Source organism: Lolium rigidum, chromosome 6 (assembly GCF_022539505.1).
Source record: "Lolium rigidum isolate FL_2022 chromosome 6, APGP_CSIRO_Lrig_0.1, whole genome shotgun sequence".
Taxonomy (NCBI): Eukaryota; Viridiplantae; Streptophyta; class Magnoliopsida; order Poales; family Poaceae; genus Lolium; species Lolium rigidum.
The window spans coordinates 33,744,029-33,751,744 of record NC_061513.1 but is presented as its reverse complement, the minus strand read 5'-3'; positions in this window follow the sequence as shown (position 1 = coordinate 33,751,744).

The following is a 7,716-nucleotide window of genomic DNA, read 5'->3' as shown; positions in this document are numbered from 1 at the left end:
CTCTTGCTCGTTTCTCAATTCATCATCATTGCCTGACGGCGTAGGTTGCTCTGCCACCTCCACCTCGGACGCGGCCGGTGATGTGAGGCTTTCGTCTTCGTTGGCCACCGGTGCAGCGGCGGAGGCGACAGTTTCGTCGTAATTGGTCGTCGTGGGTGCAGCCACGTCGACAGTGGGTGCACGTTCGTCCTCCGTGGAAGCCGGAGCAGCCGTGGACATGACACCTTCGTCCTCGTTGGCCGTCGTCGAGGCCGCCGCGTCGACGGTGGCTGCAACGTCGTCCTCCGGGACCTCCGGAGTAGCCGCAATGGTGACGCTTTCATCCTTTTTCGCCACGGGAGTATCTATGGAGACGACACTTCCATTCGGCTTGGCCACAGGAGTCACCGTGAAGGCAGCAACGTCAACTTCCTCGCCGACCGGAGCAGCCGGCAGGATGACACCGTCGACCTCCTCGGCCAACGGACCGGACGCGAATGAGACGAGTTCGTCCTCCTTGGCCACCGGCGCGGCCACGCCGTCGTCCCCGGCCACCCTGGCAGACGGGAAGTCGGTAATCTCATCCTCCTCGGTAGCTGGCGCATCAGCCGAGATGAGGGCACCGTCATCCGCCACGGCGGCAACGCCCACCGGGCCATCGGCGAAGGTGACAGTGCTGTCATCCTCGTCCACAGCGATCTCCTCGATGTCTTTCTCAGTCGACCACCCCTCCTCGTCGTTTGCGCCGGCCGACGACACTCCCTGATCTTCGTCTTCTCGCTCGTCTGCCACGATCGACACCTCGACAGGCTCGCCATTCTCGGTCCCCTCTTCTTCCTCCTGCACGATGACGACGCTCCCGGTTGCCGATGCCACGTCGTCCTTGATCAGATCGGCGACGACTTCCTTGTCGCTGACGCCCTCGTCTTTCTTCCCCCCGGTGAACTTCTCGGTCGCCGTCTCCTTCTCTCCCGTCGCGTCGGTGGCGGTGATTGCTACTTCCTTACCGTCCTTCTTGATCTCCTCCCCCTCTTTCTTCTCCCCGATTACCTTCGCGCCGATCACGGTCGACGGCACCACGTCGCTGCCCTTAACAACGGGGGCGGTCACACCGGCCTTGCCGCTCCCCTTCACGACGGCCTTCTCCGGCGCCGAAGCCGCCTTGTGATGCTTCACAACGTCTCCATTGTCCTTCGCGGCGAGCGGCTGATGTGCGCCGGTGGCGACGACGCTGGACTTCCGCCGGAAGAGCTTGCGGCTGCACCTGCCGCTGCCGTCGCTGCTGATCACGGCTTCCTTGGAGGTGCCGCAACCCATGGCGCGACGCGAAGGAGGGAATGCCGGGGATCGATTTGAGGCGGTGAGAGGTCCATGGCGGATTTAGGGTGTTATATATATCCTGCATGCGCGCGGCGTTGCAAAATTAGGGGAACAAAAGCGAGCCGGAGGTTGTTGTGGCATGAGCGTTTTGCTAGCCTAATTGCAGGCTAGCTCATCGTCACTGCTGTTTAGGTGTGTTTTGAGTTTGAACAGAGAAATTTCTAAATGCGAATTGTAGATTAATCCGCTAAATGTACAATGCAATAAATCAATCGAAGCCTGGTAAACAGATAAAAGTACTAGTACACTACCATAATGCATAATTCTTTCGAGGTTTTAAGGTTTGAAAATTCGATTTCAGAGCTAAGAATCGCTGAAATTGGCTATATGTAATTCACATTTTATTTTGATACAGATATATCCAAATGCATATCTATATTTTTTTTTTCAAAATGTAACTCAAAATTTGTGTTTGGATATTTTCACAACTGTTTTTTACGACAAAATTTACGGTACCCCGGTACTCCAGAACGACACGGTGAAGAACCAAGCATATCTAACCGTTCGTGATAAAGGACTAGTGTTATTATTATTATTATTCTGAAAGTGCCAAAAGGGCAATTTGCATCAATATGCACTTTACCATGACTTCAACGTCTAGATTAACCACAGAGGACGCCAATTAAATCAGGATCATCAATGATTGCTCTGAGATTGACACTTAATATAGCATTAAATTAGTACACTTGCTTTAACTTTTCTATACCAGTTGGATACGACTTTGAATAGCCCAACTAAGACCAATTAGTGCAATCAAATGTAGCAACATGGAACTAAGCCTTGACTACATAACAATTAGCATGACAAGAACTTGATTTTAGAGTTCCTCTGAAGGAAAATACCAAGGACTCAGATTTGTGCATTACTATTTGAGACCTCTGTTTACAAATATTATTTGTGCACTTTTCGCAGATTGTTACAAAATCTCATCAACAATTTAAAAATGGTTTCACAATTAGTTAATTGCACCACAAGTGCTTCACAATTTTACAGAAATAGAAAAACCAACCTCGTTCCAAATCTTAGAGCAAATGAAAAAAAAATGCAGTTCAGATGGATTTACAACGACTAATAAATTTTCTCAATCTAAGAATTTTTAGTTGGATTTTGACAAGGATCTCTCAATTTGGGCCATTCCAAAAAAAGTATCAAAAAATGGAAACTACAATATGGAATTGGATGTAGTAGATTTGACACCTAATAAGAGAATAAAATCCAGATCAGACCAAAAATAGCCACACTGAATTACTAAGATCTGCATTCTCATCAAATTGAAAGAAAATTATCTCTAACGAAATGAATACCAAACTTAAGGAAAGTGGTGACAGCCGAGCCATCATCTCTCTCCCGGTGGCTCTCGTGGACGAGGCCGAGGCACGACTGGTAGAAGGGGCGTCATGTCAGATCCGGTGAGCAACTGAAACGGCGCCACCGCCCCACCACGGGAAAAAACGCTGCCTCGACGTTGCGCCCCGTGGAAGGCCTCCACCACCCGAGCTAGCTCGGCTAGGAATCCTTTCTCTGCCGCCCGACCTAGGCCGCAACGCCACACTACCGTTGTGGTGGGGCATCACCGCGCGTTGGAGCTCGAGGGCTCGGGGCGGGGAGGAGGGTGATGGGAACGAGGGCATGAGGGGCCAGTGAGCTCGAGGGCGCACGTGGCGGTGAGCTCGAGGGCTCTATTCCAAATTAATTAACTCATGTTTAATTACATACGTATTTATCTATATACTAAAACATGTCTAGATACATATGGTTTATTAATAATACTATTTTGATGTCATTTTTGTAAAATACTGATCAAATTAAAAATGTTTGGTTGATCAGAAGCTAGCGGACGGATGGACTATGCGTTATGTCCACGGGGACGCGACTCGGTAAGAGCATCCCCACTCGTTTGGGCTCCCCACGCCCAAATCCGGCGAAATTTTCGTCCGGATTGGGGGAAGATTTGGCGTGGGGAGGCCCATTTTCCCAGCCGCGAGCCCAGGATGGATGCAACGTAATACGACGAATTCAGACAAAATAGGCGAATTCGTTCAAACATAAGCCGAAATTTAATGATATTTAACATATAGAGGCAAGTTCGTACATAAATAGGCCGAATTCGTACATATATTTGAATTCGGCGATTGGCAAACTAATACTAAAACTAAAAGCGGCCTCCTACATGCCGAAATGGCGGTAGAAGGTCGTGTAGTCGCCGCCGTCGTCGTCGTCGCTGGAGCCGGCGTCGTCCTGGGGCGGCGGCGCCTCGTACCAGCCGGCTCGTGCCCGGCCAGCGTCGCCGGCGCGTGGAGTCGACGGCCGGTAGATGTCGTCGTCGCTGCTCTCCTCGAGCTTGATCACCTCCCTGGGCGCGGCGTTCCGCGAGGACGACGGTGCGGCGGCGCGGGCGGCGAGTTGTCGCGCGGCGGCCAGATCCAACATCCGCCGCTGCTGCTCCGCCTCCTGGCGCTCCCAGTCGCGCCTGGACCACTCCAGCGCGGCGTCGATGGGGAGGCTGTTGTCGGCGGGCACCAGGTCCTTCAGCGACCTGGCGATCGCCTCCGCCACCGCGGCGTCCTCCGCGCGCTTCGCCTCCTCCTCGGCGAGCTGGTTGGCGGCGGCCGCGGCGGCCTGATTCTTCGCCGTCTTCCTCTTCCGCCCGCGTTGCGGCGAGGAGGGCTGGTCGCGGATGACGAGCGCGCCGCTGCTGCGCCCTCTGGTCGGCGGTGGAGACGCCGGCTCCTTCTTCACGGTGGCCGGAGACGGCCACTCCTTCTTGACGGTGGTCGGCGTCGACCCGCCGGACCTAGACGCCGATCTCGAGCCCGACGACGAAGAGGACGGCGCCATCCTCCTCGGTATCCAGGAACTACCGTGCCGGCGCGACACGGTAGCCGCCACCGGCGGCGGCATCCCCGGACGGGGAGTTCCCGTCCTCGATGTGCGCGAGCACATTCTCGAGGGTGCGGTTGGGCGCGCTCCACCATCGGCGGCGGCCGGCGGCGTTGTTCCTTGCCTGGAGGAGGAGGAGGGCCGTCGTAGCGGCGAGTTCGCGTTCGTACCTTCGCCGGAAGAACGCGATCCACGCTTCGTGGTTGTCGGGGAAGAAGCGCGGATCCGCGCGCTGCTCGTCACTGAGAGTGGCGCGCACCTCCTCGATCGCCGTTTCGAGTGCGCCGCCACCCGTTGGCGGCGGCGGGATCGGCACGCCGCCTGCGCTCAGCCTCCAGCCTCCCGGCGCGCGGAAGTCCGGCGGCGCAGGGTAGCCCGCCGCGTGCAGGAGTCGCCCCTCCCATTGGTGGAGAGAGCGGCGGCCGGCCGTTGTTGGCCGCACCGTCGTTCGCCATTGCCTGGTTCCTTCGAGTTCGGGGATGATTTGGGGGAAGACGAGCGAGGAGGTGAATGCGGGGCAGCCGGGGTAGTTCGGCGATAAATAGCGGTAGGCGCGCATGAAACCGAGGCGACGGCATTAACTCGCCGCGTGGAAGCTACGCGTCCGGCGAATGCCGACCGGCGGCGAGGCTTTACGGCGCGCGGAAGACGATGCGATGAGGACGACGATCGGTGTCTCTCGCCGACAAGTTGGGGCCACCGTGACGCGCGGGAACGTTTCGCGCGCTTGCGTTCGTCCGGAGTCCCCGAGCGCGCCCCGGGGGGCCGGGGATGGCGTGGGCTCGCCGGATGGATGAAGGGCCAAATCCGGACGAAAACGAGGAACCAGGGGCGCGACTGGGCCGAATTACGCCGTCCGGATGGAAAAAACGCTCGGGGCCTCGACGGGGGCAAGAGTGGAGATGTTCTAACAAATTAACGCTAGCGGTCCACTTCTTGTCCTCGATCCGTTTCCCCCCTTTCTTCCGAAATCCCTAGGCCGCCGCCGCCGCCGCCGCCATCCGCTTTACCCCATCTGCTGCCCATCTGGCTGTGTTCATCTGTAGATCTGGTACTGAATCCTCTTCTATGTCGGTTGTGTATTTCTCAGATTCCATTCACGCGACTCGCTTGCTGAAAAGTTAGGGAAATACATATGTACACGCAAGTATGGGTACACGAGTTATCTCAGCCACCCATTGCTTCGTGATTCGAAAAAGTAGCAGACGTACATTTAGGCAAAACTGATTCCTCAAAGAGAATCTGTGAAAAGCTACTAGATAGGACATGTCCCTGTCTCAGTGGTCAGTGCCATGTCTCTCTGTACCTATATGTCCGCGTTTCTCTCTCTCGTGTCTCTCCACGCACAAAACTCTCCCGTGGCTCCCTCTTTCTTCTTCGTTGCTCCTCCCATGAACTCCATTGCTCTGTTCTACTCTTAACTGTCTAAACCTGGCTATGTTTCTCTTCCTCTCGTGTCGCTGTCACTGCCAGTTCCAGACTCCGCCATCAGTCCAGCTCCAAACCTCCTCGACAGAATCAGTCCAGCTCCAGCACACGCCGCCGACCCCATCGTTGATCTCAGAGCTCCTCCTCTGCCGAGGAAGGCTACACCAGGGACGCCTCTGGAGAGCAGGCTGTAGGACAGTAGGAGCAGCGTTGTACTCAATAATATATTATTTTGAGCTCTGGTTCATCGTCCCTAGCTCATTAGCAGTTGTGCTTGCTGTAATTTCGACAGTATCAATGATGCACTCCTACTGATCGAGAAAAATGCTACCACCTTCTCCTTCGACAGTAGTCTTTAATTTGCATTAAGGCACTGTGACGAGCTAACGAGTACATGTAGCAAGTAATCAGTTTGTGTAACCATGGTGCTACTTTATAGCTTGTTCAGTCGAATCAGTAGGAGCATGGGTGCCTACGCAGAGCACGACGGCATGGCGCGATCATTCAGGCCTGCATCTCGTTTTGAGAAGATGAAGTAATGGATTTGACAGGGAAACAACAGGTCTGCAGCTCGATCTCGCAAGTGAGATGCTCACGGCAGAGCATTCGTTGGAGACATGAAAATTTATGAAGTAGAATTTCTTTGAACGAAAATTGAATCCCGACCCGAAATAGCATACAGTACCCGAAATAGCATAAGAAAAAAAGGTTGACTGAACTTAAAAGTACGGAGTACATGCGGACGGCGGCGGCTCACAGTGTCCAGGTAGCGACTCAAGATGTACGCGCCCCGCGCCGCCGCGTCCACTGCTGCATCCTCCCCGGCGCGGGCATGTCGCCTCCGCCGTCCACGGGTGGCAGCGGCGAGCCAACTTCTAGATGGCGAAAGTCCGGCGCGCCGAGGGCCTGGTGGTGCTGGTGGCGCAGAAGGTGCGAGTGGCGGTCGCGCCGATGATGGCGTGTGCGGCCACGACGGCCGCGGCAGACGGCCTGCACGGTGAGCACGCCGGAGTCGCACCTGGCGACGGCGTGGAACTGTGGAAGTCCTCAGTGTGCTGCACCGTGCACGACTCCTTGCCGACGCAGGCCGCCTCGAACGCCGTCAGCGCCGTCTTGGACTCGCACCCGCCCTCGTACGCGCCGCACTTGTCCTCGAGATTGTCCTACCGTGGTTGCACGCCAGCGCCACCTCGTCACCGACCTGCGCGGCCTCGTCGCATGCCGTGCCGACGGCGACAGTGTGGAAGTCCACCCTCGACGGGTCGTCGCTGGCCTCCTCGAACAGCACCATCCTGGTCTCCGCCCCGGCCTTGAGGAACGACCACGACACGTGGTAGAACCGCTGCGACGGCTCGTTGCGCCCCGTCAGGCTCTTCCGCCCGTCGCGCTCCGCCTGTCGCCCTCCGCCTTGAACGTGCCATGGTAGTCGCGCCACCAGCAGCCGCGCCGGCGGATCAGCCGCGTCGGCCAGAAGAGGATGCGGCACGGGAGACAGAGCAGCCGCGCCGGCGACGGCGACAAATGATTCCGACAGCAGCGTCGTCGACGCCGAGGCTCCCTTCTTGGGGGACGTCGCTGCCACTGTCCAAGTTGTGCGCGCCACCGGCGACGCTCCCCAAATCTTCGACGCATCGGTCGTCGATGTCGCTGCCCCTTTCTTCTTCGCCGCCGTCTTCGACGCTGCTACCAATTCCTTTGTCGCCTCGTTCATCGACGCCGATGCTGCCATCTTGTGGCCCGGCGAAGAAGGAGGCCTCCTCTTTCTCGTCCTCAACCCCATGCTCGGCCACCGAACGGCAAAAGGATACCGGCTCGCCGGCGGGAGGTATCAGAGAGGCCACGTACTCGGGCAGGGGGTAGAAATCATCTGTGGATACTGCCCCCACAAAGGGATTGGAGGGTACTCCCCCTGGACTTGGCCCGCCTGACATCAGGAGGCAACGCCGGCAGCCCCGCCGCCGGCGACTGGTGGCGGACAAGCCGGCAGACAGAGCAGCCGCCGCCCGCAGATCAGCCGCTCACGGCCAGAAATAAAGGGCGCGCGTAGCG